Raw genomic sequence first — 14,783 nt, forward strand, 5'->3', positions numbered from 1 at the left:
TTAGCAGGATTATGTCAAAAGTACTAAACGGATTTTTGATCAAATTAAAAAAAACAAAAAAATAGACATAATATAATTTAAAAAATCCATAAAATTTGGAAAATTCAGTTATGTTATATGTTACTTTCTTAATTACAGCAGAGTTTCATCTAAATCAGGTCCGGGTTGCACATTTTATCACACTTTTTTTGTCCATACTTTTAGACTTTAAAGTGTGAATGATCATACTACCATGGTATCAAATCTGCCAAAAATTAATTGAAATGAAAGCAACTTGTCCTGCACGTTTTACCTATTTTAATTATCTTCCTGAGTTTTGCCAGTTTCAAAATAACTCACCTGAATAATAAATCCTTGCAACCTTTTAAGTATAGCTGAATTACGGCTATTATTACAGTATATTGTACTGAACAACCTTTTTTATTGTGACATACCAAGAGAAAGAACATGGTTCATTATCACTTGTTGCTTTATATAAATATGTATTCCTACACAGTCAGGTTTGACCTGCGTGATGGTACAATAATGGTTTTTTAGAGGCACACATTCAGTTGTATGTGAGTTTATTTTGTGATATTTACAACAACAACAAAAAACTGGTGTACTTACAAATTTCACCTTAACAATCCAGTAAATAATTTTTTTGTTGATCTGAATATCATAATAATGCTGTTCCTACATCATCTACAGACACACTTGCCAACCTTGAGACCTCAAAATTAGGGATATTTTCAAAAGAGAGAGGGGGGGGGGGGATGTAGTTTGCTTTTGAAAGAGAAAATGAAACAATTCAATTTCACAGTGTTCTTTTATTTGAAAAACACATTTGCAGCCAGTAACACAGCTCTTGAAGGAGCGTAGGTATGGGCAGGACCTTCAAAATTTAATTTGCAGGAAAGGAGTGCGTTAAGGGTTGAACATCCTTGTTCTATTCTCTGTCACTATCTTTCTAACCATGCTGAACACCCTCTCTGATGATGCATTGCTGTGGGGCACGCACAAAAGTGCCTTCATCAAATGTACCAGAGTCTGGAATCTTCCATCTCTCCCTAGCATGGCCCAAAACCTGGCGATCCTTGCTTCCTGAGGAAGATCTTTCCTGCCAAGCACCTGGTATTCCACTACTTCTTCCCTCAGGTTATCCAGGTCCAACCGCAGCTGCGGCAGACTTTTCCCTAACTCTATAACTGCAAATGAAAATGAGCAAATTTAGCATAAGTGAGCTGGGGATATAATTGCTTTCTGTTATCCTCTTAAACAACTACCACCATCAATTAATGGGGATGCACGGTGCACCTGAGTTTGGAGAAAATTGATGCCGTGACTCTGGGTCCAACACGGACAGGTTTTGGAGGATGATGTTGTCGAGGGGGAATGCAGTTATCATCTTTGTGGTAACAGCTACAAAGAAGTCTCTAACTGCCCTGTGACACATGATCAGATCAAAAAAATTACAGGCATTGTATGATGGGATGTCAGTTTGCTCTTAGGGGGTAAGCTGATTTGGATAACACAATAATCATAATGTTTACTTGATCATCATTGGGACAGAGGAGGAAAGGTCATCCATGTTGTCCTCCAAGAGGTTTTGTGCAGCTGCTCCAAGGAAGAGTTCGCTGTCTGGCAACTGTAGGCTGGCATCCTTGAACTTGATGTCCTTCAGTGGGATGTCAGCGATAAGGCTGGCAGGGAGAAATCTTCCCATGAATCTTCTCACCAGGTTGGTCATCTCCTGGTGCAGCCTATGAACCATCACTCCTTCGGCCTAGATTGATTGGATTATCAGTTATGAAAAATTATAACGGCATTATTTATTATCACAATTATCTAAGTTTTTCTTTTGATAGGCTGGCTGACCTGAAACATAACATTGAACTCTGCCAGTGGTTTCAGAACCTGGGAGAGGAAAAGGAAAAACTTTGTCTTCTTGCTGGTTAAATGTTCTGCCAGCATCTTCACCTTGCCAGGCTTCTCCACATCTTCATGACTGGCAAAATATGCCTGCAGTGCATCCCACTGGCAGAGCACCCGATTTATGCAAGTCAGCACCTGGTTGCACAGTATCGAAGTATCTTCAGAGTCTCTGAGTCTGTGAACTCCACAAACTCTTTGAAGATTTCACAACGTTTGGCACTAAAGTTGAGAGTCGATCACTCCCTTGTCTAATTCCGGGGCAATGGCACCTATCAAAGTACATAATAATGTAAAAACTGTTTTTCTACTAACTGTACGTTCTGCTTACACACACACACACACACACACACACACACACAAAAATATATATACAGTATATATATATTTAACAATTTCATCTTAAAATACTAACTCTTAGAAAACAATATTATTTTATATACACTTACCTTTCACTATTTGAGTAGCTTTTGTTCTGCCATTTGCGTACTGGCGAGCGATCTCTGAATCCGGGAAAATATCCTTCACGGATTTGTTGAAAACATCTGCAAACGTAAATGGGATGTTACTTGTAGCTAACAGCATAGCCATCTTTGTCTCAGCAAAAGTAACTCCCTCAGGTCTCCATTTGGCCAGATGGCTCAAAATACTGGGCTGTGAATGGTGCTGCGTTGCAGCAGCCGTGTGCATCTCTGACCGTTGATGACTCGTGATGTCCGTTCGGCCACCGTGTTCAATCGAGAAGTCTGACCTACACACATTGCAGGCCACATAACCCTTCCCTTTTGAGCTGTCCTGAATAAAGTTAAATTGTTTTTCCCAGTCATTTTGGAATTTGCAGGCATATTTCTTCTTCTTACATGCCGCCATGTCTCTTCTTCTTCTTCTTATCCAGTGTAATCTTTATTATGGTCCGCCCGGACAATGTCAGGGCGGAAATAGGGAGAAAATCGGGAGAATGGTGGCCCCGGGAGATTTTCGGGAGGTACAATGAAATTCGGGATTCTCCCGGGAAAATCGGGAGGGTTGGCAAGTATGTCTACAGAGGGCAGAAGACAAGGTGCATCTTGGGATCGCACCGGTCTTTATTGCAGACAAAACAGACAGAAACACACATTCCTTTCAGCAGCTCCAAAAAGAATAAAATGCATGCCCAAAGTGAATGTGAAATTTTGCAGTTGCAAATGAATTTTGATGATAAAAATAAAGCAAAATGTTTTTTATCTTTGTTTTCTTTCCAATTGTGGCCGTCTGGCTAAGATCACAGAACAGGCTCTGACACAGTAAATTACTGATGCATCTTTCACTGTAAAAAGAAATATATATATTAATAGATTTTTGTTAAAAAAGAAAGAAAGAAAACGCCTTCTCGTGTAAACGCTGCAATTTGCCTCTCAGCTGGTAGAGGCAGCTTTGACAACGGCTAAACAGCTCTGAGGCACAAAAACAATCAATACAGATTCTCTGCCCCATCTCGAGCCCACCTGCTCTCTGCTCTGAGTCCCACACAGGGAGGCAACCCCCACCCCCCACCCTCACCAGCACAATCACTGTAACACAGGGACACACACCGACACACACGCCTCGGCTGTGAGCACACACAACCCTTTTAGTGTCACACACTAGTTATTAACATCTCAAATGAAACGCCTCCTTTTTTGAGAGCTGTCGTCTTGTCACCTTTTGAGCAGTGATGACACTCAGATACATTTACCTCTGTGTGTGACGTGTGTTTTCAATACCCTTAGCTGCCATTGTTTTGTTTTTTCCCCTCAAATTCTTTCTCCTTAGTTTTGGATATTTCTCAGAGCTACTATTTATTTATTTATTCAGTTTATTTCCGACATGGTTACTTTCACTTTTTTTTTCTACATTTTTTTTTTTTTTTTGGTACATGCCGATAAAGGAGACGAGAGAAGCAGTTTGCTTATCTGGGTCCCGTCCCCTGTTTTACCATCGCAAATTTACTTGGGTTTACATGTCTCTCTGGTCAAACATTCTTGAGTTGTTCTGAACAGTCCTTTTTTGTGTATTCTCATCTGTAGTCAGTGTTGTCTTTTTTTTTATTTTTATTTTTTATTCCTCCTCCTCTCTATCGTTGTTCGTATTGGCCTTGTTCCCTGCCAGACGTTGTTAGCATTCCTCCAGTTCAAGAAGGTGTTTGGAAGGTGTTTGGAAGGTTTTTCCCTTTTCATCCATAATGTCACCACTCGGGAATGTCTCTTTTGGACACACAAGTTTGCAGCTTGTTTTGTCTCTACATCAAGGTTAATCCAGCTGTTGTTAGTTCTATTGGCAGTGTTGTATTTTCCACTGTTAGATTTACCTTTGCTTCGCTTTGTAGGTTTTCCAGTGAGTTTTCCAGCGTCTTTTCCAACGACTTTATCTCGGCAGATAGGTTTCGTAGACCCTCGCGTATCATCTCCTTGACCTCTTCCAAACCCGAATTGGGTTCTGAAGGGCCTCCCTGCGGTTTTTTCACCATTTTCCTTCAGTCTTGGGCCCAATTTTTCAGGCTGTTTGACGCCCACACGCTCAGATTATGGTTCTCGCTCGTCCTGAGACAATCAAGCAGACACACAGATATCCTCCTCGTGCTTCAGGCAGTACACTTTGACTCTTCTTTTTCATATTGCTCTGTTGTTGATGCACCAGTGTTCATACTCCAGGTCCATTTGATGCATGTGTCAGGCATGAGGTGGAGGTTTAACTGATTACATCAAACTCCAGTGTGGTAAAAGAGCACAAAGGTGTCAATCTAGGCCCTGTGATGGGAGATCAGTGGAACAGTAATGCAATGGTAGTGAGTTATTAAATGAATAAAGAGGCAGAGCTGCCGAAGAGTATTGATTTTTCACAGCTCCCTGAGGCTCTGAGGGCTTTCAAGGCAGAAGAAGGACACGCAGACATACACGCACACAAAGACACACATTGGCATGGACACACATGCATGCACACATACAGACAGAGTAAGAAAGATTTAAGAATGAATGGATAATGGCCCCTTGCAGTCACAGTATGACTTAAAACTATTTGGGCTCACCAAGTTTTCCCACTGGACGGTTTGGCTCATCGGACTCATTCGGAACCGGTTGGGTTTTGTTTTTCGATTTTTCCCCCCGGCTGTAACGCACTAGCTGCACTCATGCTCACAGGCTTTAGTTTGTAGTAGTCTCCATCGCCACCTGGGGATCAAACAGCGGAAAGAAAATCTGTTAAAGACCTCTTAATCATAAAAAGAGATGAAGCATTTACTGGTTTTACAAAAGCTCTGCTGTGATGAATGGCTTTATCTGATTAGGCTGAATGATTTACCCTGAAGGTGAATGATGCCAGGAGATCTGCCTTACCTCCTGACTTACCGTAATAATATTTAGTATTGCTGAGTCTGGAAAGGCACATTATGTTCACATTATTTAAACTGATGTGCAAATCAATGATCACATTCTGCTCAAAATAAGGCACATATGTGATCTGTCTGCAGTGTTTTGAACCAACCACTCCATTAATACAAACCAAAGGTGCTTTGTGCAGCATTTTGATGAAAGTCTCAAGCAGTTTTCACAGGGTGCAAGTGTGAAGGTACCAAGATCCATCTTGATTTCAGGAGTCCTTAAGGGGAGGGTCAATGTCCATCTGTTAGCTTGGCATGGTGCTGGGACCCAACAAAGGAGAGACAGACCACTGACCCCGAACATCTTTGGTTCGATGAGGGCACTTTTTAAGTCTTGTGAGATCAACCAAAATGCAGACTTTCATCACTGCCTGCTCACTCTCTGTTTTCTTTTCCTACACTCACATATTCTTGTAAAGGCATAACAATTCATCCCATGGCATTCACAGACATTCAAAGTGATTCGGCCTTTGAAATGAGTCCTAAAGGGCCTCTTGAGTGCAGGAAGATGAAAAAGATGCTGCCTATTGCTGGTGTCTGCTCTCTATTAGATGATGGGGTTCTGTCTTGTTGACAAAAACCTTTTTTTCAGTAATGGCCCTCAAATATTTTCTTTCTCCATTGCCAATCACTGCAGGCATACCTCGGCCTTTTAACAACTCTTCATCTTTGCACTTGGGGGAGCAACAGAGAAATGCATTCACCAACAATCATCATGGTAACAAGAAGAAGAATAAAGTCCTGTTAAAGCTGTCCAAAAATATACTATGCCTGTATGAAGCAATTAGTCTAGTGAATGGCATTGGGATGAGAAAATGAGGTTTCCTGAAGCTGTTCAATGTATGAAATGTAGTTTAGGGCTAAAAGATTGTTTGACTTAGATCATAAAGCTGTAATGGAGTGTCAATTAGGTGAAACACAGTAAAGCACAGAGGCAAGTGCTTTCCTCATATAATGATTCCAAATTGAATCAGTAAACCCCCCCCCAAGTAACGCTAAAATAACACCCATCAATTGCATTTTTATGTTGTATGGCCTGAAAACACTGTGTTCTGTCTTTGCTGTGTGATTCAGAATCTGTTTACTGTACTGACAGTTAAAAATATCCAGCCTGAACAATGCAAATTATAGGCTTCAGACAGCGCTGCACTGTTTTCAGAAATTTCAGAAATGGGGCACAGATTACATATATTTTATTGCTTCTTGCGACATTACAGTACAAAAAAAAAAAAAAAAGGATATTAACCAATCAAATCAAGTGGAAATATGGTTTCAAAACTCATCAACTTTTTCTAAAATTTAAAATCGATTAAAAGGTTTTATAAATGTGATCCCCTATTGTCTATAAGTCATTTCAATTACATTTTAAATAAATAAATCATTACATGATAGAGTGAGCCAACTTACGTATGTTATTATTGTTCAGACAGTAATTATAGACAATCTAAGCAAGTTGTATCCACAGGTGTTGTATATCTAGCAACACAGAGAAATTAATGCAGTTAGCGTCTCTAGCTGACAGTGTAACCCAACAGGCCTTTAATGCAGAGTTGAGCGGCGAGGAGTGCCAGCCCACAGTGAGCTGATTCAATCCTCCCCTCCTGCCTGTTTTAACACAGGATCCTTTAATGCAGCCCTAACAACATTTGGGGCGTATTTTTAAACAAAATGAAATTGCAGAGGCGCCACCTCCGTCTGCCCCGGTGTAGCGTGGGATACTGTTCTCCCAGCATCACGTGTTTGGAGAGGCAGCAGGAATTTTAAGTCCTACTAATGAAGATGGGATGAGGCTGTCTCTCTGTGATAGGGTTACATTGTCGTACAGCACTGTGGTGCAACAGAGTCATGCATTAAAGTGGGTTCATGTACAGACTTGGGGGTTTTGCTCAAATATTAATCAATGTCAAGGAAAAAAAGGTTGACCTTTATGATATGATTAAATCAATTTAGGGTCAATGTTTCTGGCCAGTCAGTCTTGTTTGCTATCCATCTCAAGCTGGGTCTGGGAAATGAGCAAAATCTAAATAGTGCAATAAAAAAAACTGGTAATGGAATCACCTGAACTTGAAAAAAAAAACACTCAAATATTGCTAAAACATTTTTTATGCTTTTATGAGGAGGAATTTCATTTCTTTTTTTCCCCTTTGTCTGCACATGCTGTCAAAGGTCAACACTACAAAAAGTGCAATCTTTTCAAGACAGCAATGCATGTTTTGTTATTGCAATTAAATAAATGAATTTATTTTATTGCATAATTGTGACCATCACAAGCCCTCCTTAATAAAGGATAAGAAAAACTTTATTAAAGGGAGAATATAAAAAGAGAGGCCAATGTTACACCTAGGTGAGGGGGAAGGGAACAGGGAGGAGAGTCTCAAGGTAGGAAATGAAAAGAGTGGGGAAGAGTTGATTATTTTAAAGTGAGATGTGAAGTTGTAGTTGTGCATATTGTGCTTATTGTGTTGCGTAATCAAGCCAGTCTGGTGATAAGTGTGAAGCTTAGGTATAATGGTGGTGGCTGTGGACAGAGGGAAGCAGTGAGTGGTAATACCTAAAACAGGTATTTGGGATCAACGTGTCTAAGATTAAGCCCAGTAAAAGTTTTATCCCACAGCCCAAGGCATGCCAGTGCATTGTCGACCAATGCATGTGCAAGAACCGCTACTGCAAATCCAATCACTGCCCCGGGCCTGAAGATGCAGCCAGGCTAGCAGAAAGAGCAGGGGCCCAGGAGCCCCCCCCCCCATGGCCAAGCAGCCCCCCCAGATGCCCCCAGGATCTCAAGCTGAGAGGTAGCCACCGCCCCCCACATACAGTAAGCACCTGAGACAGCCCCAAGAACCCAGCGCACCCCGCCACCTCATGAGGAGGAATTCCAGACGTTTTGGTATTGAAATGTGCCACAAAAGGAAACACTTTTTCTGCAAATACACATACATCACAGACAGAAGAGGAGGCTGAGTCATTTCTTAGCATTATACTTTAAAATTATTATTGCCATATTAGGCGTGAAACAACAAAGGAATGCAGAGTGTTTTGAGGAGGTTTGGAGTGTCCATCTTCCTGTAAAGAAATCTCACGGGATGAGATTTCACGAGAGTTACGAGGCTCCTGCCCAAAACAACCTTCAATGGAAATACGTTCAAATCGCAATTATACTTTGTCGACATTTAGAAACATCGTTTTTATTTTGTAAAAATCTGTAACGGAAACACAGCTACAGGTAGCTAGATTAAAATGAAATGTTTTTCTTTTGATGGTTTTTGCTTTACCTAAAGATATGAATAATACGTTTGCACAATAAATTGCTCCAAGCCACCAGACAACCACTAAAGTTTGCAAGAATTCATGCACACGTCTGTCCTTTATCCTTGTTGGTCACTGCATGCGTGTGGATGTGTGTCATCTCATGTCATGGCAGCTGTAGCCTCTAAATGTTTGATGTGACCACTAGTGTGAGTAGAGGATCTAGAATCCTGAGGTCAAGAGGGTGTGCTTTGACATACTGAAGAGCGGGAGGCGCAGACGAGGGAGACTTCTTGATGTTTGTCCTGTCGATATCTTCGCTCTGGGGAATATTCTGACTGACTGTGTATGGAGCATCCATGTTGCTGGGTTCCACTTTGTAAGTTCAAGCAATATTAAATGGCTTAACCTCTAAACCTCTTTTTATTCGGCGTCTTGCATCGTTGAATAGGAGCAGTGACCAATAGAGAAGTAGAGTAGCTCTTTTCAGGGTCATCCATGTCCCATGAAGTCCAAGAGAGGAGTTACAAAAGCAGGTAATATATAGAATTATGCACACTTGGCCATAATTTGTAACAACATGGATTCTTGCAAGACAGCAGAGGATTTTTGTATCCAACTGAAGGCTCAGTGTGCCACTGCCAAGCATGTATGCCAAACATGCTTTGCACATTGTACGGTAGTACTGTGTTGAGATTTGACTGGAGGCTCTGTAGGATAAAAAACCTGTTTTAACAAATTTTATATCAAAATGCATTTACCTGGCACCAGATGGTAAGTGTACAAAAACTAACCTTACTTCTGACCACAATTGCCTGCAGAGGTTACGTACGTCTACACCTGGACATGTTCCTTAAGCGATAGAGGAGCACACCTTTTGCCAGAACATGTTTTTAAAATGTACAATAGTGTCAGGAACGGCGCATGGTGAAGATAAGACGGAGGATGCAGGCAGATATAGCAATCATAAATCCAGTACACACTTATTGTAAAATAACAAAATCAATAAGTACACTTCTAGTTGTATTTCAGTAATATTCATATATTGCTGTTTGATCTTTCCTTTAAATTGACATTTCCCCCTTCACATTTGCCACAGGTTTGCATACAGTGTACACAGAGGATTTTACTACAGATGTCAGTAGGCGTTTTAATACAGATCAACCTTTCTGATTGCTCTGCATACAGTGTCTTTCCCTAAATGCTCTGTATCCACAATGTTATAAAGGAAACTACCGTTTGCAAAAAAAACGTAAAGCAGCACACAACATTTGTAATGCTGTGAGCGCACATCTGTGGTTGTGATTTTACTAATGTTTGTCCGAGAAGAGTGTCGAGGTAAATTAAAGTGTTCCTTGAGAATTGGTGTTCAGGTGGGCGGAGCCAGGTCGAAACCCAGGGTTTCTTAGACAAAAACTGAACATAACATGCATTCTGGAATACCCCTCAGGAATACCTGGAAGCACAGAAAGACAAAACATGAAACAAGAACTAGAAAAAGAAAGAAAAAACGACACAGAATTAAACAAACCAAGACCCACAGAAAAACTGAAGGAGGACCACAAGGGCTAAACACAAACAAAACCAAATAGACCCTGACACATAGATTATGGCACATGTAACATTTAAGCTCAAGCTTGCTGAGATTCAACCATCGTTGGCCCACAGGACAGGAAATCGTTTATTTCATGTTATTGCCACAAAATGAGACACTTGTTTGTGATTTTTTGTATACTATGATTAGTATGTTTTACATTCCCACAGTTAGGTCCATACAGTATATATTTGGACAGAGAGACAAAATGGTTCTAATTTTGGTTCTGTACAGTACCAAAATGAATTTAAAATTTACCAACTCGGATGCAGTTGAAGTGCAGACTTTCAGCTTTATTTCAGTGGATTAAACAAAAGGATTGCATAAAAATCTGAGGAACTAAAGCAATTTTTAAACACAAACCTTTTTTTCAGGGGCTCAAAAGAAATTGGACAAACTAAATAACTGACAACAAAATGTTATTTTTTAATACTTGGTTGACAACCATTTGATGGCAATGACTGCCTGAATTCTTGAACTCATGGACATCACCAGACGCTGGGTTTTCTTCTTTTAATGCTCTGCCAGGCCTACTGCAGCAGCTTTCAGTTGCTGTTTGTTTGTGGGCCTTTCTCTCTGAAGTTTAGTCTTTAACTGGTGAAATGCATCCTCAATTGGGTTGGGATCAGGTGACTGACTTGGCCATTTAAGAATATTCCACTTCTTTGCTTTAACAAAGTCCTGGGTTGGTTTGGCTGTATGTATTGTGTCATTGTCCATCTGTATTATTAAACACTGCCCAATAAATTTGGCTTAATTTCGCTGGATTTGAGCGGACAGTATGACCCTGAATACCTCAGAATTTATCTGTCCTGGTTCTGTCCTGTGTCACATCATCGATAAACACTGGTGACCCAGTGCCACTAGCATCCATGCATGCCCATCCACCACACTGCCTCCAACATGTTTTTCAGATGATGTGGTATGCGTTGGATCATGAGCTGTACCACGCCTTCTCCATACTTTTATTTTGCCATCATTCTAGTAGAGGTTGATCTTGGTTTCATCTGTTCGAAGAACATTTTTCCAGAACTATGCTGGCTTTTTTGATGTTTTTAGCAAAGTCCAATTGAGCCTTTCTATTCTTGAGGCTTATGAGTGGCTTAGACCGTGCAGTGAACCATCTGTATTTACTCTCTTCTCTTTATGGAAGACTTGGACAATGACACGCCTACCTGCTTGTGAGTGCTTTTAACTTGGTCGCTGTTGTGAAAGGGTTTCTCTTCACCATGGAAATGATTCTGCAATCATCCACCACTGTTGTCTTCCGTGGACATCCAGGTCTTTTTGCATTGCTAAGTTCACCAGCGCTTTCTTTCTTTCTCAGGATGTACAAAACTCTAGATTTAGCCACTCCTACGCAATTTCAAGGAGTGTTTTTTTCTGTTTTCGTAGCTTAGGGATGACTGTTTAAAATGCATGGAGAGCTCCTTTGACCACATGTACAGCAACATCTTAAAATGCAAGCACCACACCTCAAATCAACTCCAGGCCTTTTATATGTTTCATTGATAATGACAAAATGAAGGAATTGCCCACACCTGCCTATGAAATGTCTTTTGAGTCAATTGTCCAATTGCTTTTAGTCTTCCTTTGAACAAGAATGGCCCATGTTAAGGACCTGAAACTTCTAAACCCTTCTTCCAATTTGAACGTGGATACCCTCATATGAAAGCTAAGAGTCCACACTTTGTCTATGTCCATTATATCACTATAATTTGAATATGTTTCATAATACAGGTAACAAAGCAAAACTTGTGTCAGTGTCCAAATATCAATGGAACTAACTGTAAATGAGAATATTTTAACCCTGGTTTTACTGAAGAAATAACAGATCTTTATTCTGTTTGACAACTGAAGTCCAAGTACTGAATCTTAACGAATAAAAACACATTCGTCAATATAGCAGCATGTCATTCACCAATCAACAACACAGTAAAGTTAGGGTTATTCCTCTTAGTTTTCAGAAGAGTGCATGTGGGATTTTTTTGATGTGAGGCAGCCTGGGTGTAGAAACAGCAGAGGAGATGTGGTGTAGCAATTCATTAAATTGTCCCTCTGTCTATGCATTAAGTTTTTCCATCAAGAGTTGGACAACTATGAAGGCTAAGTTCACACTGCAGGCAAATGCAACCCAAATCCAATTTTTTTGCCCATATGCGACCTGTATCCAATCTGTTAAACACAGTCTAAACAGCACAATTCTGATTTTTCAAGTCACTTTAATATGTGGTTTTAAATCCAATACAAGTCCGATTTTTTCCAATGTGACTGCAAACTGAATACAACACAGGCCAATTTGCCAAAAAATGACTAATACATAGGCTACCAAACAAAGGCTGGTCAAATGAAAATAACTTAGAGCTAGAACTCTAGCTAATGACCACATTTTTCAAGTATACTAAAAATAAATTAAACACACATAAGAAAACTGCCGAGCCTATTTCACTCCAGTCCACTCTGCTGTTGTTTTTAGCTGCCAGCTAGAGGCATTTCTACTGTGAAAGTCTCTACAAAAATTACTTCTAAACTAAAAACTTTGCCACCACACATTTAAGGGCAGGAATCTGATCTGTATGAGCCTCAGACTCAGCCATACGCCGGCACGGTGCCAAATTACGTTAAGCCCTACCAGTATTAGTATTATGTTGCTGTTTGTAATAATAACGCGCTAGATAGTGGCATGAACCACTCTCTATGATGTTAGCTTACTTTGTAATAGCTGGCGTAGGTGGAGATATGGTTGACAAGCTTTTTAAAAGCCGGCAATTCCACTGTCGACAAAGGTTGCATATCCTCCACCATATACTCTGCCACCAGTCTCCTCACTTCTCTTGGTTGAAGTAGCTTGGCAGACAGAGCTACTCTTTCCCTCACTTTCGTCCTCTGCTCTCTTTCTCGTTGCCACGCCTGCATCTCTCTCTGTCAACTTGGTGTTTGCGTAGCACCGGTCCAGGTGGTTCTTCAAGTTGCTGGTGTGGTTTCAGATTCAGATTCAGAAAACTTTATTTATTCCTGAGGGTCAATTCCGTTTCAGATACATCCCGACCAAAAAACACGAAAGACAATTACATATCACATGGGAGGACAGGTACGAGAGTACTGAGGAGCAGCACTCCGTTTCTTAGATGAGAAATATGAAACAATAGGTAGGAAGAAGTGGTGAAAAAAGGCCAAAAACCAAACTAGGCCCTTGTAGAGAGGGGCGGAGTTTGGGATCATGAAAAAACTCTTCAGCAAACATCGCGACAAAAACCAACACAACATTAAATTCAATACAACAGCACGTTGCCAGAGGGAATGGGTCTTAGGATGGGTAGTTCGCAGGTCGGATACAGGATGGCGCTGACCTTACTGCTCGGCCAGAGGAGATGGTGAAGAAACAGGTTGCGTATGTAAATATAGGAGTGAAGTGTTCAGTGTTGTTTGAGATAACCCTGCTTACTGAGACTGGATGTTGAAAGTTCCCTCGGTGTCGCACTCGGACACAGATTGCACTTGACAGTAATGTTATTGTCCTTTTCTCGGAGGAACTGAAAATAATGTATGTCCATCTCGAAAATGTTCAGTCTGTCTCTGTCATTTTAGCAAATTCCTTCTTCTTCTTCTGTTATTTTATGGCGGTATTAGCGACAGGAACAGGAAGTACTCTTATTCGAAGTATTTTTCTCTGTCGGTGGAATATTTTGCAGAGTCTCGGTGTTGGTGAATTCTTAAAATACAACACATCCCAGGTTAAAATGTGATGTAACGCGCATTACTGAGCTTTGTAACAGGTATAATATTACCAACATTTTATTAGTAATGCATTATATTACTGCATTACAGCAAAAAGTAATACATTACTGTAATTGTGCTACTTTTGTAAAGCGTTACTCCCAACACTGACTGTAACTGCAGGTGACACTTGGGGCCGTCTTCTTACACTTACACAAATCAGTGCACAAACACCCACTTTCCTGAATTTTACAACATGTCCTGACAAGAACTGCCACCTATCAAGGCAGAGTCAGACAGAGTTTGTCAGGAGTCCATGTGAAAACTCCTGACAACGTGCACATCAGTCCAAAGACCATTTCTGCTTCTCGCCCAACATCAATCTCCTTCTTTTAGGGGACATTCGTGAAAAGCAGTGCATGCGCTGAACAATGTTTCTGATTCCTATTGAGCTAACATATCTACATGCACTATTAGCTTGATTGTCAATCGAATTATCTGCGTGTGTTAATCGAGCTATGAATATAGTCTATGGTAACCTGTCTAAAAGCTTTTAATGATCCAGTTATTTGTCTGACTTTCTCAAGCTTCAAGTAAGCCCACTGATTGTGTCATCCAGCAAAATAAAGACATGTATTTAGGAGCTATACTGAGGGTCAATTGAGGTGTCCAAAATCAGGCTCATCCCTCTTCTTGACGGTCAGATTGCCACAGCCCTGACCAGCCACCTTGCCTACTAGCAACTGTAGCTCAGAGGACTCACAGAATGCTGATGCATCATTTGTCTGGGATATGTTTGGATGCACATGGTGGATGACATATGTTTTTAGCGACTATATCTGTAACAGATTTAATCGATAAAAAATTCTTAATGTCATATAGTTGTCTAAAACTAGACTATAACCAAAAGAATCCTGATGA

This window comes from Gouania willdenowi, chromosome 3, assembly GCF_900634775.1.
Source record: "Gouania willdenowi chromosome 3, fGouWil2.1, whole genome shotgun sequence".
Lineage (NCBI taxonomy): Eukaryota > Metazoa > Chordata > Actinopteri > Blenniiformes > Gobiesocidae > Gouania > Gouania willdenowi.